Source organism: Meriones unguiculatus, chromosome 17 (genome assembly GCF_030254825.1).
Source record: "Meriones unguiculatus strain TT.TT164.6M chromosome 17, Bangor_MerUng_6.1, whole genome shotgun sequence".
Lineage (NCBI taxonomy): Eukaryota > Metazoa > Chordata > Mammalia > Rodentia > Muridae > Meriones > Meriones unguiculatus.
In genome coordinates this window covers 40,578,376-40,593,947 of record NC_083364.1, presented here as the reverse complement: position 1 = coordinate 40,593,947, position 15,572 = coordinate 40,578,376, and positions in this window count along the sequence as shown.

Here is a 15,572-nt window from a genome sequence, read left to right as displayed (position 1 = left end):
GCACCACCCAGGAACACCTGATCCTATAACCCAGTTGTACTTAGGAGTTCTTCCACAGGGGAACTGCAGTGCACACACCCCTCCATTCGCCAGATAACAGAAGGACTCGCTTTGCTTTTTTTGAAAATCTATTAGGTAATTATTGTTTCTGCCACAGGAATATGTTTGCTATTCCAAACACTGTATTTTATCCTTTGTGTTCTGTTTGGTAATCCCTAAACACCATTTTTTTCCTGCTTTTAAGTGAACAAGCCTTTAGTAAAATGAAAGAAAAGATGGACATTTCTGCTCTGAGGTTTGGCATCAGGAGACTTCCCATGCTACATCTAGTCATCAAAGACTGAGCACTGTCTCAGATCTCCCTCACCTTGACGCTCACCCACTAGGGAAGCAGGTTGTGTCATTCTTGAAACCCTTATTCAGGAACCTAAGAAAGTCACATCTCAAATTTCTGTCCAGAGGATATACGAGACAAGGAAAACCTGCTTTGACACACTCACTCAACACTTCTGACACCAGATAGGCACAGCCCCTTCAACACACCACATGCCATTCTGCAGTGGCAACACCTGGGTGTCCTGTGATTACCTCTGATGCAGTCAACCCAGTGGTCGATCACACAGGTTGAGGCCTCAGCCCCGCTAGACTCTCCCACTTCAAACGCCAGTTGATGCAGACCCCAGTCGCAGCACCTGCTTCTGATCCGCTGGGTGTAGTTGGAGTTCCCGCGACTAAACTCCCTTGATTCAATTCATTCCCTTGGAGCAGCTCTCAGAACTTGCTTTCCCTTTAATTATAAAGGATTGTGTGAAGGAATACAGATGAAGAGATGTGTGGGTCAAGGTATGGGGGAACAGGGCAGGAGCTTCCATAGCTTCCATGTTACCACGTTCTTTCAGGTACTTCTGTGTATGTATCCATCTACCTGAGTTCAGTCATTTTTTTTTTTTTTAAACCAAGGCTTCCTCACACAGGCACAGTTGGTTAAGTCGTTGGGCACTGGTGATCATGCCAACCTTCAGTCCTTCTTTCCTCTGTAGAGGTCTGTTGGTTCCAACCTCTAATCCAGTAGTTCTCAACCTTCCTAGAGATGCAACCCTCATGTGGTGACAGCCCCAACCATAAAATTGTTTTTGTTGCCACTTTGTAATTGTATACTCTCTACTATTATGAATTGTGATACAAAGATGTGATAAGCAGAACATCTGATATGTGACCCCTGTGAAGGAGCCATTCGCCCCTCCCCCCCAAAAGGGTCACAACCCACAAGTTGGGAACCACTGCTTTAACTGCAAGATTGCGTCATATGACAACCATGCTTCAGCCTGAGACCACCTCAGAGTGCCCCATCTCTCCCCATCCTTCATCTCAAGAGCGTACAGAAAGGCACTCGGCCCTTCTAAGATGCAAGGGTTTGAGGTGGGTGTGCCTGGAAACGAAGAGCAAACATATTTGTGATGCTCAAGCATCCCAAGAGTATATAAACCGGATCCCAAAATATTTTGGATAATAGAATAACAATAGGAACAGCAACAACAAATATCACTATAGCGCTTGCTATGTGTCAGGCCCTATTTCTTTCGCAGATTGTAATTGACGTAGTCTTTACACTAATCCGATGGTGAGTGCCATTCTCATCGCCATCTTATGGACGGAGACTATGACAAGGAGAAGCTGGGTAACATGCTTAGGATCACAGAGCTAGCAAGACGGAGGACTGGTGTTTAGGCTTGTGACTTCTGACTCCAGAAACCAGGATCTTAGGTACTATACTTCTGCACATGTATCACATGTGCTACCGCATATAAACCACCATGTAGCACCATATACTAACTACACATATACCGCCATATTTTATTGCATATATACCACTGTGTACTCTTATACATATGCCAACCACCATATACGACCATAAAGGTCTCACCACACCAGGCTTCTTCCTGTTTGAAAAATCCAGTTCTCTGAGTTAAAGCCACGATGCAAGCTTCTGATTTAAATATCTTAAGGTATTTCTAAATGTACGTGTGTATGCATGAATTCACTTATTTTTGAGGCGGAGTCTGCATTCAAACTCAGCATCCTCCTGACTCGGCCTTTTGAAAGGCTGGGATTGTAAGAGTGTGCTACCACACCTGGGTCAAAATGTGCATTTTATTATAAAAAAAAAAATCAACACAGTGGTTAATGATCCTGACTGGAATATCAGATCTCCCTGGAGTTACATACAAGTTACTCACTGAGAAATTAAGTTTTGGGGTTTTTTTGTATATGTAAATTTAAAAAATGCTAAGGAAGATTAAGGGACATAAAATATGTGATGTGCTTAGAAGAGTGTGTGCTTAGCAGAGTGCCTGGGCCAGTCTGTGCAGGAAATGTTTGCACTCATTAATATGTATTAGGATCACATAAAGAATGGGAAGGCTGAGAAATGGGAGAAAAACGTCACACAGAATTCTAACACTTACATGGATGCTGATGTGTTTTCTTTTATGTATGTGTACGATAAAGTAGTCTTTGGTTGTTTAGGACCCAAGAAGAGGTCTTTTGTTTGCCAAGTCAGCATTGTTGGTGGGGTAAAGTGTAGAGGCAACCCTGGCGTGTGAAAGCAGAATTGCTCTGCACAATAAACAGAAAGGACGAATGAGTGTCACCAGGGGAGAAACGACCTGGTTTGAATTTTCTGAGCAGTCTCAACAGAGGCCATTGCCGGCCCCAAGCCGGCCCCAAGCCGGCCCCAAGTCTTAGAATGGCTTCTGTGGGGATAGATTCAATCTGTGATATCTTTTATTTGAGTTTGCATTATTTTTTCCTAGAGTAATGATGGATCTGAGAGCTGAGCCTACTTCAAGTTGCTCTTCTTTGGCCCATTCCTCCCACGGCTGCCATGATGGGCTCATCCAAATTAGCCATGGTGGGCTTATCCAGGGTAACCATGGTGATCTTGTTCATGTTTCTCCATCTCGGACTTTTAGGAAAGTGGGAAAACCATAGCACAACCTAAACCATGTTAGCCAAGGAGGCTATCAATGCCCTATTAATAGAAAATCTACACCATGAAGACTTATTTTCTATGCACTTGGCTTAAAGACAGCTACTAGAATCCAAGGAGAAAACGCTTGACCAAAATAATTTATAATCACCAAGGGGTGTTGCCATGGTTCTTCCACAGCTGCTCCAGATGCTGGACCATGAGCCGAGATGTGAGCTCTAACACATTCACATCCTTTTTTGAAGCTTTTCCATGTTAATCAAACACCTGGCTAAGGCGGAGGCTGAGTAAGACTATCTCCCACTTTGCTAGCCCAAGGCACCAGAAGTTATAACTGTTACGATACGAAAATACAACCAAACCATTATTGAAACTTTCATGTCTGGATCCCTGTTCAGAGCATTAATTCTCTGAGAGGAAAAGGAGTTAGTTCTCCATCACCTGGGCTCATGAACAATGACCCCATGTAGTGTATGAAATGTCCTCTGCAGCAAAAACATGACCGCTTCATAATTATGTACATCCAAGGAGCTGATTCCAGACCATGTGTTACAGCCATAACCTCAAGAGGTCTGATTGTAGCTCACAGAGCCCCTGCAAGATGCCAACACAAGTGAAATAGTCTCAAAGCAAGAGTGACAATTGATCCTTTAGAAGTGAGAACACCAAGAAGGAAGTCACAAAACTCTCCCCTCAAGAGCTCCTCGGATCTCATGGCTAGCTTCACAGCCTTAGCTGACAAAATCCAGAGTCCTTTTTAATTTCCTGACTTCTCCCAAGTGACATGCAGGTCAAGAGGAGTTTCTGGCTTTTCTTTGCCATGGCCCATGAACTGCAGTCCTTCGGTAAGAATCTTGTTCTTGAATGCTTTCTGGACATGCTGTTGGTAGCATTGGAAGAGGTTGGTGCCCTTTGCTTCCCCCCTCCCCCCCCCCGCCAACCAGCAGCTGAAGCACTGATCACCCTCATGTTTCTGCCACACAGTTCCAGTGACGGTGGAGGCAGTGCTCCCCACCCCCCCCGTGCATTCTTTAAATAAATCTGAACCCACCGTTTGAAAATCTTCTGTGTTTAATTAGACAGGTTAAAAGGTAAAAAAAAAAAAAATGAAATAGAGTGAGGTCCGTGTATGTTTCTATGACTAACCTTTAGGAAAACAAGATTTATAGAATCAAAGACTTTAGCGTTAGTTACCTATGGGTAGGTTTGGGGCTGATTTTTATCAGACATGATGAACCTGAGAGGGACTGGGAACTGGGAGGGTGAAACTGGGAGGAACAAGGTTTGATAGAGACTATCGGGAGAGAGGAAGGAACTCCAGAGATTTTGCATTAAGAAAAAAATCTTGAGAGAATCTTAGAGAATGTTTTGTGAAAGAAAATATTACATGTTAAGCTCTGGGTAGAAAGTTAGCCAAAAGGACCTTTATCAAGGCACAGAATAACTTGAGATGGGAGTGAAATTCAGAAGGAGCAACAGATTCTTAAGAAAAACCGGGGTGGGGAGGTGGTGGTGGTGCAACTGGAAATAAGGGCAGAGTAAGGGGAACGTGCTTCCACTCTAAGAATCAAGAGAGCCCTGAAGAGTCCAAGGGCTGAAGTTTTGGCTTGGCCAACGCTATTGATGTGGGAAGTGGAGACACAGAGAAAGGACTGAGAAATCTCAAACGCCTACAGGTCCAGACCTGCTTCTCACAACGAGTGTTCCAGGAAAGCTCTCCTTGAGAGTGTTTCAGAGTTGTTTCCATCCCGTATTAACCAGTTATTTTCAAGTATGATCAAAGACGGAATGTGGGAGGGTTAATTTACACTAAGACATTTAGAAAAAGTTATATGGAAATATAGTACTGTAGAAGCCTACTCTCTTTCTCTCTCTCTCTCACACACACACACACAAAGTTAAAATGAAGTTACCCTGTAACAGAATGCCCCTACCAGATACCACATGTTGACAAATAAAAAGCAAGTAACAGGTTATATCTTTTGTAGTTGTTGGTCAGTGAGGCCTCATACAACGCCAAACATTACAGGCGATATATTGCCAATGCTACTGGTTACTTTTCAGAACTTGAAGAGAAGACTATTTCTGAAGATATTACATAATTGAGTTCTAGAACATGGAGAAATTAAGCTAGAGGCTCCATCCCTTTTGGCCAGCCTTTCATAGTGCAGGGAGGTGCTCCAAATGCTACTGGAAGAGGAAATCATCAATCTTCCCCAGCTGGACATCCTTGGATAATGACTGGCCTGGAAAGACAGGTCCATTGGTGCAAAAGTGGCATAAATATCATGGGAGTAACTGACCACTTTCTGATTGGATTTCAATCCCATTCCACAAGATGAAATCCACGCTTGGCACCATTATCAGGCTAAGAACCTTTAGCCAGACAGGTTATAGGCCCTAGGGGAGAGCCTATTACTATTATTCTGCTAAATGGACGTGGTATTAAACTGATTCCTAATGACTTATTGTCATACTCATAGATTAATGTTCCTCAGCTCTCCTCAGAGAATATGTTATTTGCAGTTAGATGGTGATTAATACCGAGACTCACAACTGGTTAAAGTGCGGAGCGTAAGACTGCAGAGTGCTCAGGTCTAAAGGCGACGGCTAGATCATGCCCTCTTCTCCTAAGGCACAGGGATCATTGTGGAAGAAGGGATGGAGAGAGTTTAGGAGCCAGAGACGATGGGTAGCTACAGTGTCTTATGGACACAGCAGGGCAATCACACTTTTGAACTCACAGTCATTGAGACAGCATGCACAAGGCCTGTGCAAGTTCAATCCAGACCAGATACCAGCATGGAGAAGGGAGGTTGGAACTATGGCTCCCCTTGCCAAGGAACTATCAGCAACCGAAAGCTGTTAGGAGAGGAACAATCAGTTTCTTTTAAGAGTGTAACCCTTGATGAATCAACCATTCCCCAGTGGATGGCCACACATCCAAGAGTATACAGGCAGCACACATTGAAATTGGTAGGTTTTAATTACAATATAAACACATCATTTGCCCCTTTCTTTTTCTTCCCTCCAACCCCTTTCACATATCCCCTCCCTATGTCAAATACATGGCCTCTGATCTCATTACATATATATGTATATGTGTGAGTGTGTGTGTGTGTGTGTGTGTGTGTGTATTTTTAAATATATAAATGCAATCTTCTCAGTCTCTACGCTGTTACTTGCTATGTATAGGATTTCAGGGCTGACCACTTGGTGCTGAATAACCAATTGGGTTTTTTTTTCTGAAGAAGACAATTTTCTCCTCCTCTCAGCATTCCTTAGTTGCCTGTAGTTCTCTGTCTGGGGTTGGACCCCATGAGATGTCTCCCTTCATTATCAGCACGTTTGTTGATGTCATCTTACTTAGGCATCCGTGTTGCTGAGTATTAGTGGTGTATCTTTTCTAACATTCCTAGCTCACAGTAGAGTCTCACAGCAGACACCCTGTTCCTTTGATTCTTACAGATCTTTCTCCCCCCTTTTCTGCAGTGTTCCCTGAACACTGAGCTTGAGAGTTGTGTTGTAAGTGGACCACCATGTGATCACCACATGACCACTTGGTCTCTGCAATTGTTGTGGTTTTGGATAATGGGCTCTGTCTGTTGCTGAGAGAATTTTTTGTAAAGGTGGTGATAGCTGCACTTATCTGTGGCTATGAGGCTAAATATTTAGAATACAGTGCAACCTCTAGAAGGCAAAGAAGGGCAAAGCTAGACATTGATGTCCTATAATGTTTGGGGCGTCTCTCGGGCTTTTCTGACTGACAGCTTGTTAGGGACTTCTCGTGCCTGGTATTGCTGTTTTGTTAAATAGTCTATGGCTCCTAGGGGTAGCATTGCCAACCCAGATGAAACATTTAGAAGATTTATTTCTCTATATATGTATGCATAGTACTTATAGGTGTTATATGTAATTTTAGGTAAATAATAATATGATTCCTTATGATTTAAAAGACATCCTTACTGTTATTTTACCTCCTTCCCCCAACTTCTGTGTTGTTCCCCCTCCCTCTGCTTCCCCCAATTTTATTCTTCAAATTACTTTTACCATGCCAAGAGGACCCAAAGTTGGGTGGGTAGGAAGGGTCAGTGGACTTGGGAGGAATTGAGGAAGAGAGTGAATATAATCAAGACACATTGAACAAAATTTTCAAAGAGCTAATAAAGTTCTTTTTCTAAATGAGACTTGGAGGTAGTGTATACTTCTTTCAAATAACACTGAACTTGGGAAGCTGGAAGTCTAGAGGCAATGCAGTAGCACTGTGGTACCATTAGCATTTCAGTCCCCGCCGTGTGTGCTCATTTATGTGTTTATGTGTGAATGTACATGTGTGTGCAAGTGTGCTTTTCCACAGAAGCTAGAGGTTGATGTCCAGTGTCTCCTTCGACACTCTCCACCTTCATTTTTGAATCAGGGTCTCTTACTGTGCTTGGAACTCATTGTTTCTGCCCGTCAAGTTTGCCTTCAGCTGCATAATTCTACCTCATCCCCGAAGCTAGGATTACAGATGTGTGCTACCATGCCCCCTTTGCTTGTTTGTTTGTTTGGTTTGTGGTTTCTGGAAACCCAAATTCAGGTCCTCATGTTTGCACAGCAAGCCCTTTGTGTCTGGAGCCATTTCTCCAGGTCCCTAAACTTACTTCTTCTTCTTCTTCTTTTTTTTTTTTAATGCCAACATCTTTAGCTTGTGGTTTCCACCTTCAAATTTATTGCACCTGTAACTACGACACCCACCACAGAAGTAGGGGGAAGAAAGGAAGGACGAGAACATACTTATTTACTGGCTTGGTTAGTTCCCTGTAAAGAGCATTTTTTTTTTTTTTTTTTTACTATTCCACTTTGTAATGCCTACTTACACTCCCCCCACCCCCAGCACTTCTGGAAGACAGACTAACTGAAAGATAAATTTTAGGCTTCACATGATATTGTGTGTGCACCTGTGTTTGGGTGCCTGTGTAGATGTATGCATGCATGGCAGGCATGTGAATCCCAGAGAGCAAACCACATGGGCTATAGGGATTGAATCTCATCATCAGCTTTAGTGGCAAGCCTGTAATTGTTGAACTGTCAGTCCTAGACTACTCTGAATTAAAGTTCTCTAAACAAGATGAATGATAATTAAAAATACTAAATCGGCAAGTAGCCACCTATGCCACAAATTTCTAACCACAGAGTGGCTAAAAACAAACAAACAAAACCTTCCAGCTCTGAATTATGTGTTGGCTTGAGCTCTGGGTGTACCCACATCCTCAGGATGACTTTTCATCGGTTCCGAGGAAGACCAAGACAGTTTATAGACACTTGCCAATGCTGGACCACTGGCCTTATGCTGACTTGGGTAAAAGAAGAATAGCAACGATGTCTAAAAGGGACACTTGCGAAGGAAGCCAGAAGTAAGCATAAGACAATTAGAATAGGCGGTAGGGAGATGGGTTCATATACATTTTTGTGTGTATGGTATTGGGATGGAATTCTGGACCTTGCATGTGGTAGACAAACACTGTATCTGCACCTCTATCCTTGGATCATAACTTCTAATTTTCTGTCGTGTGTTTGTATTACCTCAAACATTTTTTAAAAAGTAGATGATTCCTATTGAGTTCCTTTCTCCCATGTTAACTTAAGCCTTCTCTGTAGAGGGAAGGCATTTGGCCCGACAGCTTCCTTACAGTGAGACATATGCCCATGTACAAACTAGGCCAAAAGGCCACGAAACGTGTTAAGAAACAAACCAGGGCATGTGAGATTGCACTCATACAAACATATTGTGTGTGTGTGCTATTGATCTCCATGTCACAGGAGAAGTGTAATGAGCTGGCAGAAGCTCCCAGAAGGGAAAATTAGAAGACGAGAAAGCTGTTTTCTGAGAGCCACTGAAGAGCAAACAGTACAGCAGATCTGCAGAGGTGTAAGGGTTCCAGGCCTGTCGACATCTGCCCCTACCCGGGCTGTAATGGTCCTAGGGAAGGCAAGTAATTTAGTTTTAAAATAAAAAAAGGAGGAAGAATCTGTGCTGGCTGATTTTCCTTCCTTCCTTCCTTCCTTCCTTCCTTCCTTCCTTCCTTCCTTCCTTCCTTCCGTCTTTCCTTCCTTCCTTTTCCAGTTTAACATGAGGTAGAGTCATCCGAGAGGAAGAAAACTCAATTGAGAAAATGCTTCTATGAGATCAGGCTGCACACTAGCCTGCAGGGCATTCTGTTAATTAATGAATGAGGTGAGAAGGCCCACCCCATGGCAGGTGGGGCCACCTCTGGGCTGGGGGTCCTGGGTTCTATGAGAAAGCAGGTTGAGCAAGCCATGATGAGCAAGCCAGTAAGCAGCACCCCTCCAGGGCCTCCGCATCAGCTTCTGCCTCCAGCTTCCTGCCCTGCTTGAGTTCCCGCTCTGACTTCCTTTGGTGATGGACTGCACCTGGAAGTGTAAGCCAGACAAACCACTTCCTCCTGAAGTTGCTTCTGGCCCTGTAGCTTTATCACAACAGAAACCTTAAGACAGAGGCCAGTTAAAGTCTTTTGCAATATAAGTAGTTCCATGCCTATAATTATTGACACGAGAGAAGACTGAGAACTGATTTGAGAAGAGGGAGTGAGGGAGAGTGGACAGGTAGCCTAATATGAAGCGGTTTCATGAGGATGGAAAACCCTTGGTAAAGGAACATTAAAGCAAAGGAGCCATCGGGGGTGATTTTCACATAGCAGCACATAAAACTTCCTTAATGAAATTTTAAAGATTTATTTATCTTATCTTATGTGTTGGAGCGTTTTGCCTGCACACATATCTGTGCACTGAATGCATGCCTGGCTCAAGCCCACAGAGGTCAGAAAGTCATTGGCTCTCCCGGAACTGGAGTGATGGATGGTTTTAAGCAGGCATGCCCCAGCTCTTCAGCAAGAACAACAAGTGTTTTAAATCACTGACCATTGCCAAGGCCCTCTATATGGAGTCCTTTAAATTGGAAGATTTATCCAGCTGACGAACTGAACCCACTGTTGTACTGAACACGCTGATTAAAATTCTAGTAACCAGCAATGATGCCTTGTGTGCATCTGGTCATAAGCACCTAATTAAAAAGCCCCAAATGGAGCAGCTTCTATAATCCCCCAAGTCAATGAATCGCACCAGTTTCCATTAGGAAGGTTTTTTAATGCAACTATTTTTAAATAGCATTAATTATAGCATTCTCCTAGCCTTCCACACAGCTTCTTCTAATATCTGTTCCTCTGGCCTCTGGTTCTTTTCTTTTTAAACCCCCACAAGTCCCTCCTTCTTTAGAAACCTCTAGTAATCAATGTATTGGCCTGTATGTGTGGATTTTTTTATTGGAACATTAAAAGTGTGTATCTTCCTCTGTGTGTGCACGTAATGAACGCACACTATAGTTCTTCTAACATGTTTTCTTGGAGCATATTTTATAATCTAATATGCTCCTCTAATGAGATTGTTTTTCAAATGCAAATAAGGCCCCACATTCGTAGCAGAAATGGAGCTTCTCTCCCTGGCTCTCCCGCTCATTACATTGTTTCGATACAACAGCTCCTCTTTGAACAAAGCCCAGCTGCTCTTTCTGCCCACCAGTGACTCCAGAGAAGAGAGATAAGGTCTCTTTCCTGGGTTGATGGACAAGCCAAGGAGCAGGATGCTAAGAAGAATACTCGAGCGTCGAGCCAGCTCAAGCTCTCCTCTGGAATATGACCTCACCGCAGCCTCTAGTCTTGGCACCCTGAGCCTCAGCCTTAGGTTTCTTTGATAAACTTCAGGATTCTAAAGGGCTCTTGTTTTCATCGTGAGCAAACTGCCCTGGTGCCATTCTGCACAGGTCAGAATCTTCCTCCGCTGCCCCGCAGAGAAAACCCTCATCTTTCCGGCTTCCTTCCCTTACCATAGCCACTACCTTCAGAAAAAGATGAAAAACACGTTTTTGTTTGCTTGTTTGTTTGCTTTCTTGACTCTAACCTCTGTAAGACATACTCCTCAAACATACTGAAAAGCCAGGTGAGGTACACACACCTGTAATCCCAGTATTTCGGAGGTTGAGGCAGGAGGACTGTGAGCCTAAGGCCAGCTTGTCCTAAATAGTGAGACCCCGTATAAACAGAATGAAACGAGAATTCTGGGAGAATATTTCTGTGAGCAGGCCTGACTGAGCTTGGGTCTCCAGCTCTTACTTCAAGTCCCGGTTGAGCATGTTATCAGAGGCAAAAAACCAAAACCAAACCAAAACCAAACAAAACAAAACAAAACCCAAACCAGGAAATTCTGAAGAGCAATGCAGGCCCTTGCTGAAGTTTTTTAAGGAGATGGAGAAGAAGCATGGGGGAAATTCTTACCCTGCTGTGTAGATTCCTCTAACCCCTCCCTTTTTTACCTGTACCCCCGTTTCCACTTTTTGCTACCCAATTTCCCTGTGTCTGGAAGCCACCTTTCTGCTCACTCGTGGGTTAATGAGTCTCTTGACTTTTTTTCATCGGTCTCTTTGTGTGACTTTGTCAGGGGAGCCTAGGTGAGGTCTTCCATTAGCCTGTCTTGTGGTTTCTCTTGCAGTGTGGGCAGCTACAGGGATATACTGAATGGACCCCCCCTTCCAAGACACTGCCGCGTGGTTGCAAGGAGTGCCATGCCTGACTGCCTCCAGCTGCTAGTGCCCTTCAGATTGCTCTAGCCTCTCACCACAGCCACACTTCCTTGAATCAGTCCCAATTTAACAACTGGGCATGGGGGGGGTGACCCAGTGCCTGGTCATGCCAGCCCAGTTTGGTGGTGTCCTCTAATGGGCATTGATCCCTAGACCTCCAGTTGACCGAGGCTTTGAAGAGAAGGGATGAAGCTTGAAGAGGAAGATTCTTGCTGATCTTTGTGCGGTCCTTGCTTTTGAGAGGAATCGATGGTGATGCCCAGGACTCTTCAGCACAGCTTTCTCTGACCACTCCCCTTTCCCCATGTCTAAGGCTGTATGGTGGGTCCTCTGAGAAGAGTTTCTATTCATGCTGCAAATAGAAGTGAATATCCCCCCCCCAATTAATTATTTTCCTCTTGCTTCAGTTGTGATATGCTTAAGGCATCTAGGAGAGAAGGTTTTATTAGAGCCTTAAAGGGACTGTAAGGAGCGAATTCATTTATTTTCCTGGAGAAGTAAATTGAGGTCTAGAGAAGTAAAGCGAAGTTAAAACGCAACTGTGCTGTAGTCATTTGTGTTGCTCTATGTGCAAGGTAGAGAGATGAGACAAGAAAATAGAGATACTAGGGAGGGTGCAGGCACGCCTTTTAAAGAACCCACTCTTGCAGGAACTCACCTACACTACAGAGACCACTGCTGATCCTTTCTGAGGCCTGGGGCACCAGACCTCACTACTCTCAACCTCCCAGTTTCCCTCATTTAAATACCGCCCCACTGGGGACCAAGCTTCCAGCTTGTAAGTCCTTAGAGGGCAAACCCCAGCAAACTGGCCCCAGATCTTTGTGTCTACTATTGAGTTCACTGTGCATCTGAGCAAGAAAGCGAAACCTTGACTCAGAGTCGCACACCAGCCTTTGCGGGGATGTGCCCCTGGGGGAGAAGAATAGGCCATGGGATAAATGGGCGTTCTTGTAATGTTGTTCAGGAACTATCATTTCCTAGGCAGGCCCCAGCTCCTGGCCATAAGATACAGTCACAGCCGCTGGAAAGGGGAAGCGTAATTGCTCGGAGATGAAGTTTCCTAATCTAGTTTGGATCTTATTGTTGGATAGTCTGATCAAATTTGAGTGCCCCTGTACGACTCTCTCTCATTCTTAGCCTGAAGCAATTACTGCTTCCTTCCAGGGATCGCTAAGCACTGTCCTGACATTATCTTTCTCTGAATATTTGTGCCTTCCAGGTATTTTCATCTTATAAGTAAAGTCAGGAGACAAAAAAAAAAAAAAAAAAAAAAAAAAAAAAAAAAAAAAAGGCATGATTCTTGACAAAGGTCGCCCTCCCTCAAGATTAGTACCGTTTGCTCTTCATTAACTAGGGTCAGATCAATCTTTAGGCCTGGAAAGACGGGTGAGGCAGCCCCAGTTCCCTCAGCAGCTGCAGGTCCTTCCTAGCGTCTGTCAACGTTCCAAGAGCCAGCGTCGCATCCCCGCCTTGGGTGCCCGTCTTCATCCTGGTTGGCTGGGAGGCCCTGCTGGGTTTGGAGAGGGTCAGGGCACAAGTCCAGGCAAGATGAGAGGCCACAGAGAAGAAATAAAGAGAAATGCATCATCCCAGTGCTGAGAGCAAACCCTGGCTGAGGATTGGCGAGAAAGTGAAACAGCCGAGGCCAAGGTCAAAGCAGCGAGGACATTCTCAAGTTGGAAACTGAAATCAATTCTTCTTCCCTTTCAGTCGGGTGGCTGCCTCTGGTAGGTTCTTAGGAAAACAGAACACTGAGCGTCAGCCCTGGCAGCAGCCAGGAAAAGCAGTAGGGCCACAGGCCCGGGGTCGGGGCCAGAAAGGATGCACATCATTTCACTTTTGCCACTGGATCTTTGCTGACAGTAGCCGAGCTGGCCCACAGCCTACTGCAGGCACGGTGGGGCTCTCTATTCTTATAAGTTCCTGCTTTCATGATTTCAAAAAGGTAACATTGTGTCATGTATAAATATAGCTAAAGCAAGCAGTGTTCTGATGAGGGTGGAGCCACAGAGACAGTCTCTGTGATGACGTTTAACATTCAGGGCAGGGAAGCTGCTGTACTTCTCGGCACACGCTTCTTGCCAGCAAAGGTTGCGGGGATTTCGGATCGATGAGACACAGAAGCAGGGAGGTGGGAACATGGGGAAATCAAAGTTCTTTTTCTCTCTTTTCTGCTTCACTGCTCAGTAGAGTGCACAAAGGTGACTGTAATTTAAGGATAGAGAAGGGAGCGAGGGAAAACAGCGTCCAGAGAAGAAAACTATCACGCAGTGAGCATTTTTGGTTTGTTTTGTTTTTTAGAGGTGAAAGAAAACCTGTATTTTAAAAAAATTTCAATGCCAAAGACACATTTTTCAGAATTACATATTTACCTTGATCCATAGGTGAGCAAATCAGTTGAAAAAGGGGCGTTATCATAGTCTGTTTTCTGTTGTTGTAACAAAACACCCAAGTACAGGGAATTTATAAACAATAGAAGGTTTTTTTTGGCTTTTGAAATGGAGGCTGGGGAGTCCCAAATAATGGTTTTAGTTGGTGTCTTATTAGCATGTGATGAGGGCCGCTGAGCTGCATCGCAACATCGCGGAAGACGTCGCGTAAACAGACCCCAAGCATGCTGGCTCAGGTCTTTCTTCTTACCGAGCCACTAATGTCCCACTAACGTGGGAATCTTTCACTCGTGACCACACCTCGTCCCTAACTGCCGTTCAGCATGCCTTCCCTCTAAATACCAGGAACGTGACCTTGAGGACTGACATTCCCAATGCAGGCACGAACTCGGGAGGAGGAGGAACCACATTCAAGCATCACAGGGAGAGAAACACGAGGCACTTGAGGCAGGTCCCACAGACTCTGTAATGAAAAAAGAAATGATGTGGTGGAGGCCAGGAGTCAGCAGCTATTGGGGCTCACGTGCTACTCCGGATACCTGGCATTCAGAAGCTACCAAAGTCAAAGTCAGACAGGAGAAGGGCTCATGTTTTACAGAAGGGCGTCGATCTGTTCACAGGCAGCTTCACAGCAAAGCATAATGCACTCTTTAGAGGTACGGTCTATTTACTATCCTGTGATACAGGCTGAGTTTAATTTCACCTTGTAGAGCAGACACCCCTCCCCACCCCATGGAAGAGGGGACATTTGATCTGAAATTTCGGAAAGGTTTTTATTTGTTCCACGTGGAGATATTTTATTTGAACGGATCAACTCATCAGCTTACAGAAATTTAGTCTCTCCACAAACCGTTAAAGGGATAGCTACAACGATGTATGTACCGACTTATGGGGGGCCTATTATCACTTCTCTGCCTGAGTTAACTCAAATGCTGCAATCGCCATCCCAAAGGTCTGTGGTAACTAAAATGCAGAGTCCAGAGGCACAAACAAGAACTAGAAACAAGAACTCTTCTAGGGAAAATGGCAGCTTTGCCATTTAGGTAAAGCAGTCTTGCTCTTTCCCAGCCCGTCACAGCTCTTCCCGCCTTGCGGTTACAGCTCCGGTCATGTTTGTAATTCAGTGTTGTCTTCATATGTGAAACTCAGAAGCTGCCAACTCTGAAAGTCAGGTCTTCAGCCATCCTACTCAGCTAGTTTATCTTTGAAGCAGAGTTGGAATTCATGAAGAATGAAGGGGTTTGGTGTGGGAGAGAAGGCCAGTGGTTCAGGCTCTGCAAGGACAGTGGGTCGAGGCACCGCAGGAGAGTTTCTCACGCAGCTGTTGTAAAGGGAGCCCAGTGGGCTTTTTGTCAAGGCCCAGAAAGCAAATATTTTTTTATCTTTGTATACCGAGTAGTGTCTGTTTCAACTGTTTAACCCTGATGAGGCAGCGTGAAATAAGCCACAGAAGATATGCAAATGAATGAGTTCTGCTGTGTTCTAATTAAAAAAAAATGTATTCATAAAAAGAGTGAAGCAATTGGAAATAGCCCAGGACACTGATTTGTCTACC